A 27,087-nucleotide genomic window follows, 5' to 3' on the forward strand; every position below is an offset into this window, starting at 1 on the left:
CTCAGAATAGCACAGAGACAGCACTTCTGAGGGTAACTAATGATATTTCACAAAATTCAAATTCTGGCCATCTACCAGCATTCATTTTGCTAAATCAAAGTGCAGTGTTCCTTTGTGAGCTGATACTAAAGCTGAATGCAATTAGAGGCATGCTGAAGAGTTTACCAGAAATCAAGATCTCTCTTGACTCTGGAAATATTTCTGGCTTGTACTGAGGAGAAAAATTAACTCCTGATCCCATTCTCAAACTTACTGTTGGCATTACAAACTGCAGTGGGATAAACAGGATGTGAGCTTATATTATGTCAAGCCCTGCAGTATAGCATTGTATAAAAACAAGGTAGTTTTTCCTCTTTGTCACTGTGGGGTAACCTATCGGAAATTATCTAGTGTCAGCCACAACAGTATGAGACTAAGCACACAGCTCTGTGGAGCAGCTGCTATGCAGTGATTTATTCAGTGCCTGCACACTGTACCTCTTATCGTTTTTGGAAAGGAAAAGGAATGTGTCTGTCAGAAAGTAATCTGACAGTTTGAGCACCAGTACACTGTAAACTAAGGATTCCCGCTTCTTTTTTCCTTATGCACCACATGCAGCAGCAACAGTTGTCTGACATGCAGACCACCATTCACCATTCATTGACGTTCCAGCTTGGGTGTGTGCCAATCCTTTACCACTTTGGAGTGATTTATACATTGCAGTCTGAGGACTTGTGTTTTTTCATACACTGCATGTCCTGGCAAGCTTCCTTCATCTCAAAAGAAAAAAAAAAAAAGGTCAGATGATCCAATGGGACAATCATGCAAATATAGAATATAACGGGTAATAACAATCAGCTCAATGTTGATTTGCAAATGTACTCCTTATCATAAGGGAACTTTTAAATGCAGTTTCTGGTGAACTGGGAAGTTTTAGCCAATAGCTCTGTGAATTCTGTAGATCTGAACATTTTCTCAGACCCGGTTGCTGCATAATTGCAGTGGTGATGACAGCATAACTGCCATATTTTTCTTCCCCAAAAGCTCTCCTCTGCAGAAAGATTTTGTTGTGTGTGAGATTTTCATCATATCAGCAAGCATGCTCTTCTTTGCTAAGTTTTGCGAGCAACATTGGAATCTCCTGTTAATTATCTTGTAGCAAGATTGACTGCTGACGTTTGCTGCTCAGTGGTCCCCATAAAGAGCATGACCTGAGGATTTTAGGGCTACCCAGTCCTTTGGGAATCTGTTTCCTCTGGCTGGAACAAATATGGAGGAGAGACACAAGGATGACCACAGGGCTGGAGCACCTTGCCTATGAAGACAGATTGAGACAGCTGGGGACAGATGTCCAGCTTGGAGAAAAGAAGGCTCTGGGGAGACCTCATAGCGGCCTTCCAGTACCTAAAGGGGGCCTACAAGAAAGCTGGGGAGGGACTCTTTGTCAGGGAGTGGAGTGATAGGACAAGGGGGAATGGCTTTAAACTAAAAGAGGGTGGGTTTAGATTGGAGATAGGGAAGAAATTCTTTGCTTTGAGGGTGGTGAGGCACTGGCACAGGCTGCCCAGAGAAGTTGTGGATGCCCCATCCCTGGAGGTGTTCAAGGCCAGGCTGGATGGGGCTTTGGGCAACCTGGTCTGGTGAGAGGTGTCCCTGCCCATGGCAGGGGGTTGGAACTGGGTGGTCTTTAAGGTCCTTTCCAACACAATCCATTCTGTGATTCTATGAAATGTACAAAACCCAGAGTCTGACAGGTCACTTCTAACAGGAGAAATTGTTTATTTAGTTAGCCTGTGCCTTTCTGTTTTTTTTTTTGTTTGTTTTTTGTTTTTTTGTTTTTTTGTTTTTTGTTGTTTGTTTTTTGTTGTTTGTTTGTTGTTATTATTTATTTTTTTTACAAGCACATACACAGTCCTGTCTTGAACACTGGAAGAATCAAATCCTCAGAGCTCCTGCTCTGCCTCCACAGCTGTCCCAGCTGAAAGCCTGAATCAGAAGTGTGCTTAGTGCTCCTGCACTAGCAAAGGTTCTGGTATCTCTTTGCAGTTTATTGGACTTTAATGAACAGAAATTCAACAAAGCCATTTTGCTTATGAAATTTCCAGCCAGACTTGGGTGTCCATGTTTTGGGCAAGCACACACGCTGTGTATTTTGAAGGTTAAAGAATTGGTAATCTGCTTTCATGGTGCGAAGCCTTCCTAACATCATGGATATTCAGCAAGACTACCTCTACCAATGGGAATCAGCTAATACAGAACTCAAATACCATGCTGGTTATTTCCAGCTTTCTCTCTATACAGCTGAGAATGGCTGTAAAACCCCAGAAAGCAGATCTGTTGGTTCAGGGAAAGGAAGTGTTGGATTCATAGAAGTCCTCAGTGTTTGCAAGGAATGTGTTAAGGAAGTGAGAGCTCTGATGGCTGCTCTGATTCCCACACTTTACACCCTCATGGTCAGTCCTCTCAGAGGACAACAGAGAATCTCACCTGGATCTGACTCTCCCTATTTAAGTAGACCTTGATCAGCGCATTGCAGTAAGCTAAATAAACAAACAAAATTATTATTATTTTTCCAAACAAAATTATTATTATTTTTCATTATGCCCTTCAGAAGACATTGAACATCCTTCCTACCATGCCAACTGAGCCATATCAGGTTCTGTGTGTACAGACAGCTTCCTGGTTGTGACTGACATGAGCAAATTATGTAAAGGTCTAGCAACACTTTGAATGCTGAAACTTGGGGAAGATAAAGACCTTTATAAACACCTACACTGAGAAACAGGGTGGTTTTTTTTTCATGTCCAATAAGAAGTGATCTCATGCAGAGTTGTTTCCCTTGTTCAGGACATTAATAGTGTCCCTCTCCTCTACCCAGCTGCCATCTTTCAGTCTGCTGGCAGAAATTTAGGACAGTAGCAGCTCCTATCCATTCTTTTCTACAGGTACCCACTACTTATTCACACCTAATTGTGCTGGTGCAGCTATTAGCAAGGGTAGCATGGAACAGTAAGCAAGCTCAGCGAACCAGTACATACCCAGGGCATCCCTGTAAGATTTACTTCAGCGCACAGCCACACAAGCAATTTTATTGTTACAATTAAGGGCAGGACAGAACAAAATGGTGTTGGGAGTTGTGCACCCTGATACTGCCACCCGAAGAAATGTTTGTCAGATATGTTTGGGCAGACTGGGTTGAAGTCAGCTGTTCAGTTCAGAAATTAGCAGGGACATGCACACATGCAGAGGGAACAAGTTAATAGGAAGAATCTCAAAGAAGAGCAAAAACAGGATAATCTTTTCAAATGAGTACTGACTAGATGCAGTAGACATCTAGACAAGTCATTAGTGGACAGTGATCGGATTAGTAGTCTGCATCAAGTCTACACCTTTCTACAACTTGCTTTGGTGTTGTCTCATTTACTTAGACTTTTTACATCTATCTTACTAGAATAGTTTGATTCGAACACTCAGAGGGACTAACTGGCTGCTCTATACAGCTAAATTACAGACTTCTGCAGTCATGAGAGTATGTGCAAACACCGAGCTGGTACACAGTTTTGGATTCTTCAACATCTACTCTGTAATCTAAATTATCCTCCAGTTTTGATTTTTGTTATAACCAGGTTAATGAAATGAAAGGATACACACCCATCAAATAGTAACAATAAAATGGACTCAGAAAAATTAAATATACAACACTTCAATCATTCCCTAGTGACTAATAAACTTGTTTCATTAAATTATCACCAACAAGGACATTATTATTCTTACTTGTGTATGTCACTCTGCTGTTTTAACAATTTAGGTGACTCATCCTCAGGAAATAGAGCAAGAGACATCTATTTAACTTTATATTCAGCCATAGCTGGAAGCCATTTAGCTTTCTCATTTAAAATGCAACTAAAGAGAAATCACATTTGCAAATGTCCTTGGAGGAGGGGGTGTAGGGGATGATTAATCTAACCAAGAATGCAACCTACTCATTGAGATAATGGAAAAAGTTTGCGGTTGTGAATCTGAGAAATCACTGGATACCAGCAAGGTGCTGAACGTCTTCAATTTGACTTGATTTCAATTAACAGAAGGGCAGAAAGCACTACCCAGAGGTTTGACTCCTAACTGAGGAAAAAGAATTTGCCTCAAATCTAGTGTCTGCTACTGCAATATGCTGAATATTATTATTGGTGTCTAAAGTGACATCTTGCTATTGATGTTTTAAGTAGCAATTAAAATTACAAAGTAATTTTTAATTTCCTAGTAATTGTTTTGTCATTAGGTTATTAGCTTAGCAGAAGGAGGCTCTTCTAGACTGCCTTATGCTCAGTCTATTTGTGGATATGCTTGCTTAGGAATGGTGTGATTTTTTTTTTCTTTCTTTTCAGTTATTTCAACCCTGCTGCTAAACAAGAGTTGATCATCAGCCCCCTGGAACCTCTGGGCATTCCTGGTAAATGCATAAGTATCTTTCAGATGCATATGCCTACACTGAGTGCACTGATACACTGACAATGTCTGACATGCTATTTTATTTTATTTTATTTTATTTTATTTTATTTTATTTTATTTTATTTTATTTTATTTTATTTTATTTTATTTTATTTTATTAAGCTTATTTGGTGATTGCTTTTGTCCTTTTTGCTTGCCCTTTAAGAGCTATGAAAATCTTTAGGCAATGGTTGTTTTGGGTGGAACAGTGAACTGACACTCATTGCGTTTGCTTTCTGTATTTCATTTCCCCATCTTTTTCCTGCTGATTACATTTAAAATCCACAGCTCATTGTTAAACCCAATCTCTTTTCCTTCTTGCTTTCTGGGCTGTAACATCTGTGACTAAAATTTGGAGATCTGAGAAAGATTTCAGCTGACTGAGAAGGCTGAGAACCTTCTGTAGGTTCACAGCGCACATGAGCAGAAGATGCAACCCACACTGCTCATCAGAAAGCAGAGACATGTACTAGCAGAAATCTGCCTAGAAATAATATATTAAAAGGATATGTTTTGAGTGTAGTATTAACAGATAAAAATACTTTTTATCAGTGGTCATGTTCTCAAACACTGCTTTTCGGCATCAGTGAGGACTGAAGTGAGATGTCTTAATGGTTTTGGAGACAGGCAAGAATCAATGTTGAAGAATCAATGATCCATAGCTGGTAAAAACTGCTTTTGCTGAGGGCATCTGCAAGAATTAAGAAATACTACTATCAAAGCTGAAAAATAATTGTAGAAAATAATTATTTGGGTACTTTGACGTAATATTCAAATGCATATCATAGCACCAGATGAAAGAGAAAAGAACTGTATGAGAAGTGACACATTATGGCCTATTATCTACTGTATGTTAATTAGATTAAGCTTCCTGCTCTTTCAGGAGTTTAATGTCAGCTATTGTAATGCTGACAGTAAGAATATTTCTCATATCTTTTCCTCCTGTGTTTCCTTATCTTGTTCCAAGCGTTAGTCAAATGAGCTTATGATTTAATGATGAGGTACAGATGCAGAAACATTTGCTTCAGCTTCACTATTTTTTCTCTTCCATAAAGCCAAATTTTTCATACTTTTGTTTTGCTTAGTTGTATAAATGATGTCAGTGATGAATATTCTTATCCCTGTGTAAGCTTGTGACCATGTCCAGTGCAGTATATCTGCATTCTTACTTTTTTTTTTTTTTTAAGTCTTCTGTAGACCTCAATGCAATTGCTTTTTGCCATCAATCACATGCAGTTTAGTAGTGCTGAGGCTGTTGCTGTTACAATAAGTTGTTTCCCAACAGGACACTACTTCATGATTGTGCTTACAGACTTAGGGAACACTGCTTTTAGGAAGCATCTGATGACAGAGAATAGTATGTGTGGAAGAGGAGGTCTGAACATTACACTGTCTTGGCTCTGTCTCTTTAGAACAGATACAGAATTTACTGTCAGCAGTGAGTTACCATTGGAGGTATGTAAAACTGAAAACTAAACACATGACAAAACAAACCAAAGCAGACAGCAAAACAGAAACTATATTACCATTCCAGCTGTCTACACAAACCAATTGATGTAGAAAGAGAAATGTTAAGTAGATCTTCTTCAGATTAAGTTGTCTATCTGTTGCTAGATGCAAAAATGGTTCTCTACAGGCTGGTTTGAATTTTAATGGCACAACCATTGCATTAAGAGAAGGAAAGAAGAGCTCGCTGAAATGAACAGGAACATAAGGTGTTGCATTTACAAATAGAAGGATGACAAACTGGAAAATGGATAGTAGTGACTTTTATGAAACAGAGGAAGCTGCATTTCTGTGGACTGATGCTATTACTGAAAATCACCGAGCAAAGTACTTTTTCAAATGTCTGCAACTAAAAACTGCTATCAGACCTGGCAAAAATAAAAGCATCTTCAAAATTCAACAGCAAAACAAAGCATGTGGATTGATGGCCACAACTCAGCCAGTTTTCAGCTAGTTTGATTATTCACAGCAGTATATGAGCTCATTGAGCTTGAAACGGATCAAACCCCTTACCTAGTTTCTCATGCTAGGCAGGTAGCCCATACTAAGACTGGTATCACTGGCAACACTGGAACTTGCAAATTCAGAACTATCCTTGGTACTCTGTCTGGATACTGTTTGGATGCAGTTTGACATTGCATAAAGTCATAAAGTCGTAATGTTACTGTGATGCTGTGTTCAGAAACAAACGTATTGTGGCAGTCATTTAATAAATGGAAAAAAGAAACTATAGGAATGGAACAAAAGTAATATTTATTCCTCTTTTTTTTTTTTTATTTTAAATCCAGAAGAAGCAGAAAAGCCAGAGATAAATTGAATTGACCCAAATCAATCCCCAGCCTCCAGGGGATACATACTGCAGATAGAGGTAGAAGGTTTTGCTTAGAAACCAACATCTTCTGTTGTCTCTTTTCATCTTGGGGGGCACTCCACTCTACTTTTAGGGAGGCTCTAGCTCCTTGAGTGTTGTATAGTGACAACTGCCTGTTCTGCTAAATTTTCTGACAAAGAGCAAGGTTTCACTGCTCAGTTTCCAGATTGGTCCAGGATCTTTTCTCACAACTGCTGTTTTGCATGTCAGCCTTCAGCTGTGACATGCTTCAGGCTTGCTCAAGCATTCCATCTTCGTGAAAGAGTGAACAGTGAAAAAGTAAATCTCTGCTCCAGTTACGTGGAGACATATGATGTGTTTTGTGGCATGGAGATTTCCCCCTTGGGTAGTACATTAAAAAGTCTGATGTCTTCTGTTTCTGCTAGGCAGGGAAATTCATTTTTGTTGCAGTTCTTGTAAGCAGTTAGCTCATGACCTACTGGTAACAGAAATGTTGTTGTGTCCCAGTTCAAATACTGCAGCATAGAGAAAGAGATAAACAAAACCCTAACCCAATTAGCTCATGAGGAAACTGTCATTGCTACAAGACTAAACTTTTCATAAAAAAAAACAAAACAAAACAAAAAACCAACATCAACAATAAAAAAACACAACACAAAAAAAAAAAACTTGTTTGGGAAACAGTGTCCACGGGGTTTAAATTATTTTATAAGCTGGTGATGCATTTCAACTGTATCCATCAGGGAGATACAAGTCTCAAAAATTAAATTCCTAAAACTTTCATGAAGACTGGGTAGAGGAGGAGACCATGCAGGTAACAGAAAGACAAGGGGATTCAGAGCTTGCAGATGAGTACAACTGAAGAACTCGAGGCAGGGAGAAGTTTTATCAAAGCCCTGACACTGGGAAAAGTTTCAGTTGAAACCTGTTGTTCTTTAGCCACCTGAACAGAGGTTCTTTGTGAGCCACACATTACAGGAAATGAAAATTCATTAGTTTCCGTGCATATGAAACTACTCGCTTATTATGGACTATGATGAAATACACCACCAGTAGCAGCAATGTGACAAGGCAGTTTTATGGTATTAAGAGTCTATATAAATGATTAACAATTGTTTTAATTTATGTTTTCTTGTTCTTCCACCCATGTGTTACTTGAATTTATAGGTCAGTGTGCGGGTATGTGTGTAGGGGAGAAGAATTAAAATGGATAATTAAATAGCGAGTGGATTTTCTTTGAATTTAGCCATATTAAAAGAACTGGAGTCTTTATTCTTGGTCTGTTGTCTAAAGCTCCAGCCCTGCAATTTATGGTGTCTTGGAACCATGGTGAGCTGTTGGTATATTGTATACTTCACAACTGGAATAGATGCAAGCTAAAGTCTGCCAGTGCTCATGCTAAGATTCTTGTAAAAGCTTTCTAACTAAAGCTTACCATTTATGGAGGATCATTGGTATTAGCCTGCATGAAATTTTGTCAAGAGCGTGGGTAGACAAGTTAATACTGACCTGTACGATTTTATCACTCAGGAAAAAAGAGATCTTGGCATTACCACAAAAAGTTCTATACAAAAGTCCTCTGAGTACAGATTAGAAAACAAATTCAATGGTAAAAGTTCTTAGAAAAGGAACAGAGAACAAGCTTGAAAACTATTTTGCTATGTAAATACCTGGTGCATATAGTCGTGGAGATCTGTATTCCCTTTCCTCCTCTCCTTATCTTCAAAGCCTTTGTTAGGATTTAAAAAGATACAAAAAGACACAAAAGACAAGGTTGGTCAGGCTTCTGTAGCCAAGAGTCATTACATGGACTAAGTACCTAGTCAGGAAAAGATGGAGTCTGGAATTTGATAGAGGTTGACAGATCATGAAAAGGATGGGAGTGATTAAAAGGGAATAACTATTTCCTGTTCCTCCCAGTGCAAGAATTACGTGGATCATCAGATGAAGCTATGGGATAGTTGGTTTAAACAAACTAAAGTACATTTTTCATAAGCAATGCTTCAGCTGTGGAACTTTTTGTTGAGGGATAGTGAGGTGCTAACATCCTAGTCGAGCTGAAGAAAAAATAGACTTGGATGACTCCCAAACGCTGTGAGAAACTGCATGAGCGTACTGCCAGAGACCTCTCTGAGTAATTGACAGTGCCTATGTCTTTCCCCTAATCTTTAGGAGCTACTGTCACGGCATTTGGACCGTTGCAGTACAGTACATGCTTTTTATGTATTAGTTGAATTCTAGCTGTGTCTGCAGTGAGGGAAAAAAATGTCAAAGATGTCCAAAGTAATGGTATTATTTGCATTATTCTACTGCATTCACCACTGTTTTTTAATGCAGTATAATTTAAAATTGTATTTCAAATCTGCTAATATGCATGTTCTCTCTAGAGCAGGTGCATGTATGGACAACCAATTGATATAGATATCCTGTGCATTTTGATTTGGATTTCAAATTAATTTTGAAGCACAATTTTAAATAATTTACAGAGTAATAATTTATATAGTAAAATTATTTGGCTCTTTGCATTTGTACGCAGGGAAAAATTAGGCATCTACACGCTAATAAACATTAGCTGTCCTGACACAAAGAGGCTCACCTGCTTATGCATGCTTCTTGAAGATTTGGCTGAGTTTCAAGAACAACTTGTCATTTTGTGTGACTGTTTGTTGACGTCTAAATAAAGATAGCAGTGTGGCCTGGCTTTAACCATTCTTCTCCTTTTCTATTTGAGCAAAATTATCAGTACCAGATCTTTTTCCCCCTTTAAGAGATTTGAAGATTAAATAACAAGTTAAAAGGAAGCACCAGGCAGAGAGTGACATAAGCATGTAATTCTCACCAGCATAATCTGATTTCTCTGAAGTCTATCAAGTATACCTTTATTTAGTGTTGTGCAGCCTTCTTATGCTCAAATGAATGTGTATATTAGTCAGAGGTATTTATAATTTTTACCAGAAGTCACATACTGTACCAGGTCCGAAACTTGAAAACTAAGCCACATTAATCTGGTCATTCCCAGCTTCACATCAAGAATTAAATTCTCAGATTTTTCACAGATTTTTCCACAGAAGATCATTAATGGAAATGGAGAATATCTATTGGTTTCAGTTGCATGGAGATTCTGTCCTTATTTTGAAAACTATTTATTTACTTGGACAAAAGATAACCCTAGCAAGACAAGCAAAAATGATTGCTACTCAGTTGTAACTAGCAAATCCCAAATTCTACTGTATACCAGCTTAAATCAGCACAAATTTTGTGTCCTTAAAAAACATAGCTGCCCCATAGACTGCAAGTATCAGGTCTCTTCTTCTAAATCTTACCTGGCCTTCATATTACCCTAAAGATAGATGCTATCAAAAATACATGAAATTACATGAGTACTTCCTAATTATTTCACCAGATACATAGATAGGGCACTGCAAACTATCTTCCATGGAATTTCTACATGGGGTTCTTCAGCTAACAAACACTCACATACAGTTTTAGGCACTGATACATAGTAGTCATGTGGTGGTTTTACCCAGGTGGGCAGCCGAGCTCCACCACAATCACTCGCTCACTCCCCCTCCTCAAAGGGAAAGGGGGTGAAAATACGATGCAAAGGGCTCAAGGTTTGATATAAGGATGGGAAGATCACTCAACAATTATCATCATGGGCAAAACAGACTCAGTGTAGGGAGATTAGAGAAATTGACTGCCTATTACTAACAAGATAGAGCAATGAGAAACAAAGGAAAGAAATTAAGACAACTTCCCCCCAACCACCCTCTTCCACCTCCTCCCAGCGAGCAGTGCAGGGAAATGGGAGCTGCGGTCAGTCCCTGATGCTTCGTCTCTGCCACTCCCTCACGGTCACTCTGCCCCTGCTCTCCGTGGGGTCCCTCCCACGGGATGCCGTCCTTCCCGAACTGAGCCTGCGGGGGCTGCCCGCAGGCAGCAGCTCTTCAAGAACAGGTCCCACATGGCTCCGTACCACGGGGTCCATCCATCCCCCAGGAGCAAACTGCTCCAGCACGGGTCCCCCACGGGCGGCAGCTCCCCCCAGACCCCCTGCTCCTGCGTGGGCTCCTCTCCACGGGCTGCAGCTCCGGCCCGGGGCCTGCTCCTGCGGGGGCTCTCCATGGGCCGCAGCCTCCTCCAGGCCACATCCACCTGCTCCACCGGGGGCTCCTCCACGGGGGGGCTGCAGCGTGGAGATCTGCTCCGTGTGGGACCCATGGGCTGCAGGGGGACAGCCTGCTCCACCAGGGGCCTCTCCACAGTGTGCCACAGGGGAACTGCGGCTCCCTGCGTGGAGCACCTCCTGCCCTCCTGCTGCACTGACCTGGGGGGCTGCAGGGCTGGCTCTCATTCCTCTGCCTCTCAGCTGCTGTTCTACAGCAGTTCCTTTTTTTTTTTTTTTTTCTTTCCCCCTCCTTTCTTAAATATGCTCCCACAGCAGCGCAAACAACATGGCTTATTGGCTTGGCTTTGGCCAGCGGCGGGCCCCTTGTCTAACACAGGCAGCTTCTGGATTCTTCTCACAGAATCCATTCCTATGGCCCCCCACTACCTAAACCTTGCCACATAAACTCACTACAACTCAGTGTCTTCAGAAACTTCAAAAAGCTAATTGAAAGCATTTTTTTTAATGCTACTTTTACAACAGGTCACAAGCAATTTCCGAATTATTTCCTCTAGAGGTCAAATTATTGATGCATTCATCTAAGTCAGCTGGCTTGCAGGGACACCATAATTAGAAACAAGATCAATAGAAACCTACTTCGTTGAAATACCTAGCAGATGTTTCCAATGATAGGAAATAGTTACAGATGTAAGAAGTCATAAGGTTTTGGGAAACGATAGTAATAACTATTTTTATACACAGCACTGTTCAGAATGTGAAAAAGAATACTAAATAGTATATGACAAGGTTGTACCGTTAAAGTCCTTCTGAAAATACGAGATTACTTCTGCACACTAGAAACTTGGTGAAATGTCAGGGCAAAAATTCTGTCTACTGCTTTCAGAGATCCCCAAACTTCTAAAATATATATGTACAATCATAAGTCTAACTGAAATTAAAGGAAAAATTAAAATAATCAGAATATATTTTTCTAAATTTCTGCTTTATTTTTCCTACATAGTTTTCCTACATCTACTTTGCAAGCCGAAACTCTAATTTAACACACTGTGTGAAAACATTTTTCAGATCTTTTGTGTGGCCTTTTGCAAAAGCATTTTTGCCTGTCCCTCTTGGTGCCTCAACTGTTTTTCTTCCACAGAGTTCAAATATTTCAGCTGTAACCTTAGCCTGGCTAACCTCTTGTGTTGATTTACCTTCCACTTCACTGACATTAAGATTTACTTTTTTTTGTCTTAACAAACATTTGTCCTTATTAATAATGGTTTGTTAATTATGAAGCCAGTACTACTATTCAGACCTTACCTTTCTTTCATTATGATCAAGCCAGTGGCTCAAATTGAAGTAGACACTCCTACAGATAACTGATTTAAGTGCTATCAAATTGCACTGTCAGGAACATGTCTTTTGTCAAAAACAATGCTATGAAAGCTGTTATCATAAAGTCTTGTGTTTTACTGACTTTTAGTTATTCTCATGTCACTTATTCTCTGCTGACAAGTGAAAAGATATTTTTTCCTTTTTGTATGTCTTATTCCCAAGGTACCTGAAAGTGCAAAAGATCAACAAAAACACAAAGGTAAAGAGCAAAGTGCCTGACAGGACAGAGAAAATGAGTAAGAGGAAATCGGTGAAGCTCAGTCAGTAAACAGTAGCATCTATACCTGAGCTCATAGTTTCTTGACACCCACAAACACAATTTGGAATTGGAATAGGATTTGGAATTGAAAATAAATCCAGTAAAAGAGAGAGAGTGTTATTGCCCCTTCTGATCTGAAAGATTACCTTACTTTCCTGAAAAGCATAAATATTTTGTATGTTTTCTTTAAAAATGCCTTTGAGCTCTTTGGTGTTTTTTTTTTTTTAAACATATATATATATACATGTATATACATTATATATATGTATATGTGTGTATATATATATATGTAATATATATATATTAATACTTCTAAAATATATATATTAATGCTTCTAGAGTACTGAGAATGCTACCAGACAGTCCATGCATATTGTATGTTGTTAGTAAATATAGTTTACTCAGACACAGGAATCATTATGTTTTATCTGTGATATAAAGAGAAAAAGGCATGCTAACAGGAATACAACTAAAGCATGAAGATGGGAATGTAAGAATGAAATTTACTAGGTGTTCTGGTTTAGGTATAAATTACTGAAAAGCCAGGGCTGCTTTAAAGGTGAATTCTGATGTGAGGTGGAGGTGGGGAGACAGTGACTGACTTAAATGAGCTGAGTGTCCAAACTATACTCCAAAATGTAGGTACTGTGGCTTTGATTGGCAAGCATTTCTGCACTTGGTTAACCATTTGGATTGCTGATGCTGTATTCACCATTTCAGTATTGGATGTACAGCTGAACAGTACAATATTTCTAATGGTTTGAAACTGAAGCTTTCAAAGGAGAATATTTATTTGAAGAAATGTTCGAGTCTATCGCTTTCTCCTGGTTTACTGTAAAAAGACAGTATGTAAATATAAACTAAACTACTCATATCTCTCATAAATTACACTGAAGCAGCTTTCAGGAGAACAAATTTTTTTGTTGCTGTTGGTCTCTTCTGCATTTACCCTTTTCTCTTCTCATGCAGACTGATAGGCAATAGAGATTTTGATATACCTCCACATGGAATGTTTATACATTTACTTGAATCTGATCCAGTGGTGCAGTCAGGTTACCCATGAAATAGCAATTGTGTAAACAAAATCCTATCATCTGGCTTGAACTCTTCAGCTTTCTTAGCACCATAGTTTACTAGTCTGTATTTTTTTTATACACAGTCTGTTTTTCAGAAGTAATTTGTATTGATATCACACATTTATGAAACTTATAGCTGGTTGCAACTTTGCAATGACTTTCTATTTATCTTCCCTATGATATCACACCTTTCTTTCCAATGTGATAGAATTAAGACAGCTTTTGGGAGTATGCCAAATACTAATGCCACTTGGCAAGGTCAGATTTTTTTACTAATTCTGTTTGTCTTAGGTGCCATGAAATCCCACTCAGGGCCAAGAAAAACAGGCAGTTATTCTATCTGTGGGCATTCCTCTTAGTAGCAATGGTAGAGGATATTCATACAAGAAGAGAAGGAGAATTTACTGTCTCTTAATTTCTGTATACAGAAGTACACAGTCATACAATGAACTAAGTTCATCCATGTAACCAATTAGGGATTCATGAAATTTTGAGAGTGAAGCCTAAACAAATTCTCCCTGAGACTGTATTATGGGAACATTTCTTGAGACCATTCTCTGAGGATGCATCCCACAGGACTCATACAACAGGTTAATGGATATTGTGGTATGAAAATTCCCAGATTAAATGGTAATTCTCTTTACCACTGGTAAACTAATTCTACCAGAACACTAAGTCAGGCCCTGAATCAACAGGTATTTAAAGGAATGCTGTGATTCAAATTTTGAGCTGTTTCACTTTTTACAATAGTATTTTCAGATAATCAAACTTCTTACAGTTCTTCACCAAGAGAGTGGTTGAGCACTGAGATGGGCTCCCCAGGGCAGTGGTCATGTCACTGAGCCTCCTGGAGTTCAAGAAGAATTCGGATAATCCTCTCAGACACATAATTTTTGGGTGGTGCAGTGTGGAGCCAGGAGTTGGACTTGATGACTCTTGTGGGTCCCTTCCAGCTCGGAATATTCTACCTTCCTATGATTCTATGGTGATAAAACTGACAGCTGGGAAAAGCTATGTGGGAACAAATTACTGGAGGGATCTAATAACCGGACTACTTGTTTTGGAGTGCCAAACATGGGGATTTAATCTGTTTTTACAAGGTATTCCAAAGGAGTCTCTAGAAATGCTTTGGGCAGAAAATATTTTCTACTTTGTATAAATCTTCATATGGCTGGGCAGTGGACTGAGCATTGTCTAGCATTGTGCTAGAACTCAGAGGCAAGGATGAAACTGGAATATTTCTATAATTAGAAATGGAGCCTGTACTATGCAAGGTGGTGTTGTAAATGAGTCACATAGGCTGTGAAGTTACTATAATAAAGGTGTACAAGAACTTCTGAGAAATGTCTGTATTAGGTTTACATGGCAAGGTTTGGGTAGCAGAGGGGCTGCAGGGGTGGCCTCTGTGAGCAGAGCCCAGCAGCTGCCCCATGTCAGAGAAGAGCCAGCTCCAGCTGCTCCAAGAGGGACCCGCTGCTGGCCAGAACCGAGCCATGAGTGACACTGGGTGGGCCTCTGGGAGAGCAGAGTTAAGGAAGGGGAAGAACTGCTGGGCAACAGCAGCTGGGAGAGAGGGGTGAGAGCCAGCCCTGCAGCCCCCCAGATCAGTGCAGCAGGAGGGCAGGAGGTGCTCCAGGCACGCAGCAGCAGTTCCTCAGCAGTTATATTAATCTCCCCATGCTGATTCTGTTTTCCCCGTGATGATAATTGTTGATTGATCTCCCTGTCCTTACCTCAGCCCTTTAGCCCTTTCCGTTGTATTTTCTCCCCCTTTTCTTTGAGGAAAGGGAGTGAGAGAGCAGTGTGTTGGAGTTCAGCTGCCCAGAAGTATAAAACCAGCACAATGTCATTGAAAAAAAGCACAAATATCTTGATATTTACATCATCATTTACAAGCACAATTTTTCAAACAAGATTCTTGCAGGCAATTGCAATGCTGACAGTCTAACTTATGCCGTGACATAGCTAAACATTGTATTTCTAGGGTGCTGTATAGATAGCATGAAAAAGATTGCGCATGGATGTTGAACAGGTTCAGACACAATAATATAAAGGGAAATATATATATACATATACATATATATATATATTTAAATTGCTGCAATTCCTTTCCCAATAAGCTCCCATTAATTGTAATGATGACTTTACATAAAAAGAGTGATTCAGGTCTGTGAACTGCCATTTGAGGGCTGGTCACATAAGCATTTCTATCCTGCTGTCTGCTCACATGCTGTGGGGCATTTTTCATAATCTCACTTTAAAGCTTTGTGGTTGCCATGAATAAGATGACATGCAGATTACCACATAAATTGTGTGTCTCTTAAAAAAGCAGTTGAGAAAACTGCTTTGTATCAGAAACACCCTTTTGAACTTTATGAACACAGACTGGGAACATTTGCAGAACAATTGATGAAGTCAGTGTTGGGGGAGGGAGGAGAAACATGTAACTTCTTGTTTACAGAGATAGCAGTTATAGTAGATAATTTTCGAACATTGATAATGATAGGAAAGTATTTAGACCAGCTTGCTTGCAATCAAGTGCTAACCCTTAACAGTATTTCTTCCTTGGTGCTTTACCTTGAACTAGATTGTGTTGTTACAGACGGTCTTTTTTCCTCTGGCTTCATTTGCTTCAGAAAATACATCGTCTGATCTGAATACCTTTTGGGTTAATAGCATTTGTGTTTGGTTCTAGTGCATTCTGGTGCATTATGTTGGATTTCCTTCTTGGGTAGAGCCTCTAGGCTCTCCATAATCACTAACAGATCCAGTAAACAACGTTTATTTTGTAGAGTTGTATACCATTTCAAGTTCACACAAGACCTCAAAACAGAATTCCTTGTGCTGGTTTCTGCAAAAGGGTTTAGAGTTAATCTAGCAGAAGGTGCAATCAAAACTGCAAAGTGTCTCTGGATGAAGTGCATTTCTCCCAAGACATATGAGTGCCTACTGAAAAATTGGGTCCAGTTACTTTATTCTGTACCCTCAAAATGCATGCTGCTTCCAGCTAAAACCAACATTTCTTTAGCAAGTTACAAAAGGGGGAGTATAAACAGAGTCTCTCAAGTGATTATGTGAGAACAATTTCCTGTTACTGACAATTTAAAAAATATTCTTACAGTATTTCTTACAGTATTTCTTGTTCAGAAACAGTGTTTTTTCATTTGTTTGCTTGTTTGTTTGTGATGTGAAGTACAGACCCTAGATGTAGTACACCTAAGAATGGAAAAAAACAATGGTTCAGACATTGCTTTTACTTTTTTTTCTTTTTTTTTTTTAATTTTTTTTTAAGATGCTTGTAAACCATATGGGTGAGTAATAATCATTAATTTGTTTCATGTTATTTTGAAAGTTTAAGACATATCAGAAATCTAGAGGATTTGCCTTGTAGAGCATGAGACCACAAATTTTACTTCTATCTTATCCCCTCTGGCTTGGCTTTGGCTTTCCAAGATAGCCTGCATATTTATTTCTACACCTACCATAATGTGCTTTGTTCTTGTCTAGGCTCCAGGCACATCATAATTTAAATGATTCATAGTAGCAATAAATCGGATAAATAAAACTTTATACTGTAATAGATATATCTGAAAACATTTCTAATGAGCTAAAAACATAAGAAAATTCAGTCTAATGAACTCAAGCCAATGAGAAAAAAATTACATTGTACATTTCAGATTTTGTTATAATGCATTTTACCATGACCTACCATAGATTCACACTTTAATTGTTTGGATTCTGCATTCATCTTGGGCTACTTTTTATGGCTGTGCTCGGAAAACCCTTTGTAAATATTAGTTGACTTTTTAAAAGTAAACATTTCAGTTACCCACAATTTTCCAGTTTGTATAATTCAGTGACGGCTAAGAGATGTAAAATCAATGCTCTTCATATTTTCTTCTTAACTTACACTTAGTACAAAATTATGTTTAGGCCTTGAAATATATATGTATTTAAATAAATATTGAATTTCAAATCCATCTAAATCATAGCTTTATGTGCAAGGTCCACAAGTACACTGTCCTACCAAAATTTCCAGTGCACGTTATTATAGTCCTGAGTTAGAATCACCAATAGCCTATGCCCACCAGGTTGTTTTCTGATAAATACAGATTGTAAATTTACACACATCTTAGTCCTGTGTGCTTTCATTCACACAGTGCACAGCACAGCCAGGTGTCTTTGTCACCAGGTTTCTCAGTACATACATCAAACTCGTAACTTTCTTGCCTATTAAGTGTTGGACTACAATGACAGTGTTAAGTGAGGGGAAGTGTAAGTGATGCATGTGCTTCCTGTAGCAAGAGAAGTGCATCACTTCGCTTGTTGGAGGTATTGATGGTAGGTACTGGTCAATAGCTACATTAGACAGGCCTAACTCACACTGCAGTGCATGAGATGTGGCATGTCTGTGTGTGTACTATTTTACTGAGTAGTAATGTCAATCTGTTACTCTGTACGGTTCTGACTTTTGCAACTGACTGCAGTTGCTCTAGGATTAGCTCATGATGTAGAATGTAAGTCAATGTAGCATTTTCTATGAAATGTATTTTGTGTTTGTGCACACACATATACATGTGTATTTTGTGACTTGAAATGAAAAACAAATCTTTGTTTATCTGAAGCATCCTTCTGTTTTTGAGGAACTTGCAAAAGGATACCTTGTGATCAATTTTTGTCTGTTCTCAATTAATTATTTTCTGTGGCTTTTTTTTTTTTTTAAGGGACAGTAAAAGTAGCAGTTTCCAGACACCTTTTTCCAGTTGTTGTCCTTCTCCAGTTGCATTGCTGGTCCCAAATGTTACCAAAAATAAATGCTTGGATTGCTGTCTGTGCCTCTGGACTTCAGTTGGAATTGCCACGAAGACAACTGGGTCTGTGTCACCTAACTTGAGAACTATTAAGTTACGGTGACCTGGTGGTAAAATGGGGAAGCGGAAGTTGTTCCCTCTCTTGGTTAAAAAGAGAAGCATGAGGCACTTAGGGCTAAGTCTGCATACTACAGTCCAGCAACAAGCAGCCTTAGATAAGAATAGGCTGCGTCTGTTGCCAATGGTTTGTTGTTTTGCATTTCTTTTTCCTTTTGTTGCTTATTTTATTGGTGTGTTTCATGATATTAATTTCTGTTTATTTTAGCCACTTATGGTAGTCTTTTAACTAGATAGACTAAGCAGAATATAATAGTGATATAACCAGGAACCAAAATCTGGGATTAGTTATTGTGGGACTCAGTGAACACATTTTAGTTATAGTGATTTCCTAGATCTATGAATATCTTTAATTATATTGGTTTTGGTACAAAAATAGACCATGATTCTGCTACTTCCAAAGTCAATGGATGTATCCAAAGAGGTAGGATTGTTTTTGATGGTTCTGTTCTGCTCCATTGCATAGTACAAAAGATAACTTGGCATATAAAGCATTAATTACCTTCACGAACAAGCCCAAACTCTTCTCCATTTCTGAATGCTCTGTACTGTACAACTTAGGAAGACAGGTAGTAAAAGCAACCTGCTTAAGGAGATCCACAGACACTTTTCACATGGAAGGCATTTCACAGCTTCAAGCAATGTCATCTCATGGCTTGTAAGAATGATGTTCCAAATATAACATCTGGCTCATCAAGTTACTAAGTTGCCAGAAGATGGGTGAGGATCACATAATTTAGACACTTAAACACTATGTATTTTTAATTGATATCTGTAATCCCCCCAAATGAGCAAGATTTCTAAATCCATTTACATGACCCTCCCAATTAGATCAGAGAAAAGGATACTACAGACCAAAACCTGAAGTCTTTTCTTGCTTCTTTTGAGGACCTGAATTTTTGTCCAGGGAAAACTCACAAATATACCTATATATATTTATTTCCCACAGCACTGTGGCAGTGAAGAGTAGGAATGGATAATATTTCAGGGAGGTCAGAAAAGCAGTCATAGAGACAGAACTAGCAGGTATACCTTGAGTCCTCGATCAACAAGGGAGAAAAAGCTAAATAAAAAGGATTTCCTACAGTGTTGGCAGATGTTTAGACATTTCAGAATATTTTCAACTTGCCCTGGGTCATAACAAAACCTCACTGGAGTAGGAGGAGTCCTCTCCACAGAGCGAATAAAGTATGAGGTTGAAGGATGACTAGATGACTGAGAGGCAGGCAACAACAATGGTGGGAAAGTCCTTCTAATTTCTCTAAACAATTTAAAGTCATCTAGACTATTTTTTTAAGTCTGCAATGCAGTTACTTGAGCAATAATAATTGAAGTGATTAGTATTTCCCTGAGATAAATGATTTGCTAGATATGGTATATGACTTGAGTCCCAGCTGATGGCCATTAACCTTGGTAGATCATTAATTGTCTAGATAGTACCATTTACTTCAGCTATCACTGCTGTTAGAAGTGGAAAATGGAAATAAAAAGATTTCGGGGCCCCACTGATCATCAGTAGATGTTGAGCATATGGACTACATAAATGTATACCTACATTGGAATAACTAGTATCAGCATGAGTAGATAGCTAGTTTTATTTGCCAATTCAGTTGTCTTTTGTACAGTTTATGTCCTGAAAATGAGTCAGTTCAGAATGTCTGCATTCTCTCAGATTGTTTGTTATTCAACCAGTACATTTTGGTCTATATGCCTCACTATTCTGATATGAACTTTTAAGAATTTAATCTTTTAAACACATGATTTTATAGTAGTGCTCAATTAGTATTTATCCTAATTGCTTTACACAAAATTCGTACTTTGAATTTTCTCTCTGCTTCAGTTTATTGTACATCAAGAGGGAAGAGGTGAGAAAAATGGAGTTAGTAAATCAAATAAGAAGCTCTCTCTAACACTTGGTACTATCACAAAACCACAAATATATGTCAGAAATTCCTTTTTTTTTTTTTTCTCTTTTTTTTTCCTAGTGGATGCTATTAAATAATCAAATATCTTTACTTAAACTTTCATAAATTTATCTTTTTTTTACATTAGAAATGGCCCTACATCAAAGCCCCAGAAAATAAATGGATATGCATACAGCAGAACTGAACTGAGATTTTGATCCAAAGTCCAAATATTTCCCCTTTTATGGCCCAAACCACTACTGTGAGCTGACATGTATTTCCCTTTAATAATAGAAAAATGTTTTTAAAATTAAAAATAACATTTTGAGTCTGGATTTCTTATGTATACTGAAAATTTGAGTTGTGACACCCAGAATGTTTAAATTTCCCTTGATATTTTGACTGCTATTTGAGCAGCAAGATTTGTCTTGTTGACCTTCTGAAGTGGATGTTTGAAATAGCGTTAGCACCTTCAGTCTGAGGATGCAAAAGGAACTGTTGTCCTACTGTTGCTGTCACATGATAAAAAGTGGCTCTGTAAGGCTCAGTCATTAAGATGTCTTATGAATGTAAAGAGATGACTATGAGTTCTAGTTTTCCTGAAGGAAAGCTGAATGTATACATCTGTGGGGTTAATTGCTACATGTACATGTATGTATGTATATATACATGACTGTGTGTTTAAAAGGAAAATAAAACAACATGACCAAATAGATGATGTGCTAAATATAAATAATTCACTAATAAAGCTTATAGAAGCTGATCTGTACTACTTTATGAGATATACTTGGTTTATCTAGAGACCTGACAGCTCCAGAAAACTAAATATTCGATTTAGGGGACAATTCGTTCCTCAACCTTATTTATACCACTAACGGGAAAAATCTGTTTCATTTGCTATACCTGAAAATATTACTAAGGAAAAAAGATCTTAATGGCTATAGGGTTTATCTACTTCTGTTTGCACTGTGTGGTTTATATTGCCTGGACCACTGTTTGTAGGAATGATTGTAACTTTGCAAAAATGTGATTATGATGTTTGTCATCTGAGGGTAGCAAACCACTGCCAGAAAGCTTATGTTTTAGTAATAAAAATATGGATAAAGAGCAGATAATATGGATAAAGAGGCATCTGCCTCACTGACAGATGTGCTATCTGCAGAAGTGTTTCTAAATGGAAACATTCAAAAGCTTGATGTGTTGGTTTAGTGACTCTGATGAATAGTTACAAGGAACTAGGCAGTAAATATATATAAAGAAATACCTAGGATTAAAAAGTGTTATGGACAGTATTAATTTTTCTTAAAGAAAAGAAGTGCCACTTAGTGTACTATTGTTATTGAATACCATATGAAGGGCCAATTTTGTAAAGAATTTTTTAGAAATAAAAAAGTGTTTAGAAATAAAAAAGTTGGAAGCAATATTTGAGAATACGCATTTTAAAGCAGGCAAAAGTTGGAAGCTAGGGACATACTAGAAACTCACATAAATATTCAACTATATCACCTGCCTTGATGTGAAATCCATTTTTTTTTAAACAATCCCAGTTATTAAAGTACGTATGAGTTGAGTTTTATCTCACTCTGAGCTCAAAATGTTGTGATTTGTGGTCTAGACATAGTTCTGATTATCATCTTGTTTAAATTTTTTTCTGAACTTGGAAGACTTTCTGGCTCAACTTGTCCAGTGTTGAGCCCTTAATACTCTGTGGGAAATGAGCCTGTTGTAATTTCTCTAGGCACACTGGCATGGCAAATCTGGACATCTTTACTGCTTTCCTGCAATATACTGTAGCAGTTCTCTTGAATTCAGTCATCAAGGACGTACTTGTACCTTTTTGAATCACCAGATTCACTAAATGCTTAAGAAAGGACCTTATTTTGGATATGGGGCCCTTTATTTTCTGCATAATTTGAATTCCTGGTAAATTAAGTTTATGCTTTATGTAGGTATGGTTTTAGAACACAATTTCTGTAGCATCAAATAACATAGCAGTGATTCTTGTTTAATTAAAGATTCAATTTTTGTATTAATATAGTTTTCACAGTCTGAAAACAATCTTTATCAATTTTATGAGTAAGGAATTTTATTTCTGCCTGTACTGTAAACATATTAGATACTAGTGCTTTAGAAATAATGTTACTAAACTGCAAACTAAGACTGACCATTCAACTATTCACTTATATCATTGGTGAGATGACAGCGTCTACAGTGTGTAAAGCACAGAAGAAGATAAAATTCCTGTCTCATTTAGTACACTGTCTAAACAAACACGTGACATGATACAAACTATCCTGAATGACCAAGGGGTAGCAGCACTACAGTGGATGAATTTCACTGCTATCGTGTGCATTTCAGAACCGTTTATTGGAAGTCACTGTTAAAGCATTCAAACTGCACAGCCCTCCTGCATCGTGGAAGTAGGTTTCTATTGTGTATTCTGTGCTAGCTTTGTGCATGGAGCTCATTGATGTCGATGAGACATCTGCATGCAGAACTGGGGCAGAATAAGCAATAAAGATTCACACTGCAGATATGATAGGGCTCCAGTCTGGTGCCAGAAGAAGCATATTGCTATTAGGCTGGTGCTTCTTAAAATAATACAGAAGAATCCGTCATTACTCAGATAGCAGGTACATCTGATGATACATTATTGATTTAACATATTTATCTTTTCTGGAGTTGCTTTAAAAATGCATATTACTGTATATAGACCAACATAAGTAATGACAAATTGTTAAACTTCATTTAAACTATAATGGAATCACATCTGTAGGACTTTCACATAAGGCGCCTGTCTGACAAACAAACAGTAAAGCTTCTTGCCAGAAAGTGCTTGTAGTCTGAGTCTGATTTTCATGGTTTCGATTCCTTCATTCTGTATACCTGAAGAAAATAGCTTAAGAATTTAGTGAGTAAGGTCTCCTATTTGCAGACTGAACATAGAAATATAATGTGGCCCAAAATGCCTTTGTCAGATTACATCACTGGAAACTGTAAGATGATCTATTTTCCTCTCTGAAGGAAGTAATGGAAAAGCAAAGATCTCAGTCTCAGAATCTACTTCTTCCATAATTTCTACAAGACGCTTTCCAGTTCCAATTTTAGATGATAGTGTATGTTTTCTACCTCCTTCTCTGACTACTTTTCTTAGATTTTGAGTCTGCCTGATATTTAGGGGGAAAAAAAGAGTACTTGAGATGAAATCTGAATCCATAATTGGGAAATACTGATTTCGTGTGAAACTTTTGACTTCAGTACAAATTGAACAGGACTCAGTACATTCTTGCCTCTCAGATGTGGGTCTTATCCTTTCTGCAGCACATTTAGGTTTGTAGAGTTCTCATTTTGTACTTTTTTTTTTTTTGAAAGAGAAAGGGGGTTACCTAGAGAACTAAAAAGATATTCTATTGCTACGGTCATATCCTTGCAAAAAGCTGCCTTTTTTTTTTCTCTCTTTTTTTTTTCTTTCTTCAGTCTGAAAAACAAACTGTGAACATGAGATATGATCAAGATTTAACATTTTTCTTTGTGTATTTCCCAGTCATGGTACTAAACTGTATGAGTACATTCTATGTGTATGCTTATGAAATGTCAGGAATTCAATGCCCATACAGCTAACACTGCTTTTACTTAGGAGACAGTGTAAACTAAAAAGCATTCAGCACTGGGAGCTATGGCTTATACTTACTTGCTTGCTGCATTTAATAGCTTGATCTACAATCATGTTGTAGAAGGTAAAATTTTAGTTTTATTTAAACTTTTCAGATGAGTTAGTTTCTTATGGATTTTGCTGTGTGAGATGTTTAAAAGTCAGTAGCCACACTGAGTGAGCAAGATGGACTCATTTTATTCCTGCATGAAAGGTATCCTTAGTTCAACCAGTCATGGTATTTTACGAACCAGAGTTAACTTTCCCCCTAATAGAAATCCAATATGACATTTTTATTATATGTCTGGTCTCTGTTGCTTGGTCAGAGCTCTGTGTGCTGGTATGCCTCACAAGGCTAGCTGACACTTTATCAGAAAGCTTTACAGTGCGTTTACCTGCTGTAACTTCTTGTAATGTTCTGAAATCTCTTTCCTGTGGGAGATTACCATTTTGTGTTTGGATTTCACATTCTCTCATGAAGGATCATGCTGTATGTTATTATTATTATTATTTTAATCTGTCTTCTTGTAACCTTTTACATTGATGTAAACTGAAAGTACATCTGGACTGAACGTTTGGGTTTAGAATCTAGTTTAGGTTTAGATTCTTTTTGTGACATAGGCATAGAAAACATAATGCAAGTGCTACAGCAAATGTCTGTATATAGCATTCTTACATCTTTCTCATTCACATAATTCACAATATTATAACAATAATACTTCTGTCACTTTCTTCAAGTTGTAATGCTTCAAAGCAAAATTAATACTAAATAATCTGTAGGTACACTTAAGTCACAACATTGCTATGTGCAAATGGTAAGCATATCTCACTGTTACATATTTGCTAAGATTCACTTCTGCAATGACTAAAGAAAAGACAGCAAGATTTAGAAAATGATGAAGAAAGTACATAGGATCATTAGATGAGCCTTGTGATCTTGGCAGGTCCTGCCAACTACAGTTACCAATAGTAATTGCTTCAGTAATCAGTGGCTTCTGTTTATGGTTTTCTGGGAGATTGTATTGAAAAAAAAATGAGGAAAACTTCTAAAATGTAAATGAGAAGTGTATATTCCACCTAATTAATTACAAAGAAATCTAAGTCATAGACACTGTGGAGAAGGGAAGAATCTTGAAAAAAAAAAGTGAAAAACAAGTAAAATTTCTTTTGTTCTAATATGAAAATATTTTTATTTTGAAGAAAAAAAATAAGAACATCCTTTAAGGTGTTTCTTTGGTATTGTGTGTGGGAAACAGTGAAGAACCACTTATTTAAAATATGTGATTTTCTTAATAGGTCATAAATAATATTCAGAAGGAACACTGGCACTTTGCAGGTGACTTTGCAATACATGCTGCCCTTGGGCAGTGTTTGAATTGTACAGTGACTGACAACCTCTTGTACAAGACCACTCAAGGCAGGGCATTTTACATGTCATTTCTGCTTCTGATAGCTAATCTCCTACACCTTCTGTTGGCTACCTGTTCTGACCTGAAACTCCCAGAAGGCAATTTAGAGTCCAGTGTTCTCTGAAACTTAAATTAACCTAGAAGGAGTATATATGAGCATGCTTTTGTAAAAACTACAGAAATTTCAAACAATCCTGACAAAGCAAGTATTTTATTATCCAGCTTTTCCCTGTTTCCCTACTCTTGTAGCAATTACGCGTACTGGTTACCTACCAGCCTAGTCAATAGAATGTCCAAGAATTTCTTTTGAACAGTTTCCATTTCTGTGTTCAGCACTGTCAGGGACCAAGCTTTATCATTTTCACAAATTTTAAGGCCTGAAGTTTTCATCTAATTTTTACATCTAAAATGAGTGGACTGCTGATCTCAGAACAGCAGTGACAAAAACTATGCAGTTAATAAACCCATTCCTTTGTTCTAGTGGGGGGAAAGTGTGCAATGTATTACTGGAAGAGAACAGAGCAAAATCGACAATAACAATCACTAATGTATTTGGGAGAAACATGACAACCTGCAGTACCAAGCAGGAGTCCTAATCCTGTCAAGTTTCTTCCCCACTCCCATTGTTCTCGGAGTACCATTCCCTTTTCTTTTACCATCTTGAGCATTAGCACTCTCACAGTGCTCTATTCATCAGTCTATGTCACAGGCGAAATTTTACTTGCATAGTCAGGCTGGTTAAAAGTTTCAATCATTTTTTATTCTTTTTACATGTCGGTAAAAGCTCTGTTGCAACAAAGCCTAGGAACAATGCCAGAAAGGGAATGGGAATATGTTAAGAGAATAGTATTTCATTTTCATTTGGAGGGTGATGGTTAAAAAGGCAAAATCTGTCTAACTATAGCCCACGCTTTAGGCAACTTAATCTGCAAAGCGTTAGAAGGAAGGATGAAAATAAAAAGTAGAGGAATTGTGATTCTTTACTGATTTTCCATTTCCCTTTGTTTTTCAGAGACAATGGTTCAAGTGCAAACAGGACTTGAAATTCTATCCTTCATGCTAAGAAGGTTTAACACCTCTTCTTTTAAATATAAGTGACTACAAGGTACAGTTAATCAAAGTACAATACTTTTTAACTTATAATGACTGTTTTTTTACTTAAATGCTTTCTGTACATTTGCTACAGTCAATGAGCATTTTGTCTCCTACACTTGTGGAAATTTCAACCTCAGGAAAACACATCGATTTTGTGAAATGGCTATGAGATGATACTGAAGTGTGTGTGTGTTGACCTGACTAGGTTGTAAGCATCATGGATGAGAAAGGACACAGAGAACAAGAGCAAAATATTTGTCAAAGATCAAAGGTATGGGAGGAGGAAAAAGGATTTTACTTACAGGAAAATGTCAGTGTGTTTCACTGGCAGAGCTCGTTATTCTGTCATCCCATCTGGCTAGCTTTTGATAGTCTCACGAGTGAACCCTCCACACAGACTTTCTGCTTCCGCTTTCATTTAGGTTTAGTTTATTGGTTTTCTTAAGCTTAAAA

At 37.7% G+C, this 27,087-nt stretch overlaps 2 long non-coding RNA genes across 3 annotated transcripts in view; one reads left to right on the top strand and one right to left on the bottom strand.

Annotated features, from left to right (window-relative positions):
- LOC125180344 (uncharacterized) overlaps window positions 1-27,087 on the top strand; it is a 67,043-nt gene that overhangs the window by 12,393 nt on the left and 27,563 nt on the right. For both annotated transcript variants that reach the window (XR_007158813.2, XR_007158814.2), the window contains exons 2-3: window positions 4,365-4,429; window positions 26,552-26,644. This is a non-coding gene — a long non-coding RNA (uncharacterized lncRNA). The remainder of the gene's footprint in view (window positions 1-4,364; window positions 4,430-26,551; window positions 26,645-27,087) is intronic.
- On the bottom strand, window positions 6,320-10,787 carry LOC106046533 (uncharacterized). Its single transcript, XR_001213270.3, has 3 exons — window positions 9,402-10,787; window positions 8,476-8,534; window positions 6,320-7,320 (listed from the first exon to the last, which is right to left on the bottom strand). It is a non-coding gene; the product is annotated as an uncharacterized lncRNA (long non-coding RNA).

The sequence above is a fragment of the Anser cygnoides genome, chromosome Z, assembly GCF_040182565.1.
Source record: "Anser cygnoides isolate HZ-2024a breed goose chromosome Z, Taihu_goose_T2T_genome, whole genome shotgun sequence".
Taxonomy (NCBI): domain Eukaryota; kingdom Metazoa; phylum Chordata; class Aves; order Anseriformes; family Anatidae; genus Anser; species Anser cygnoides.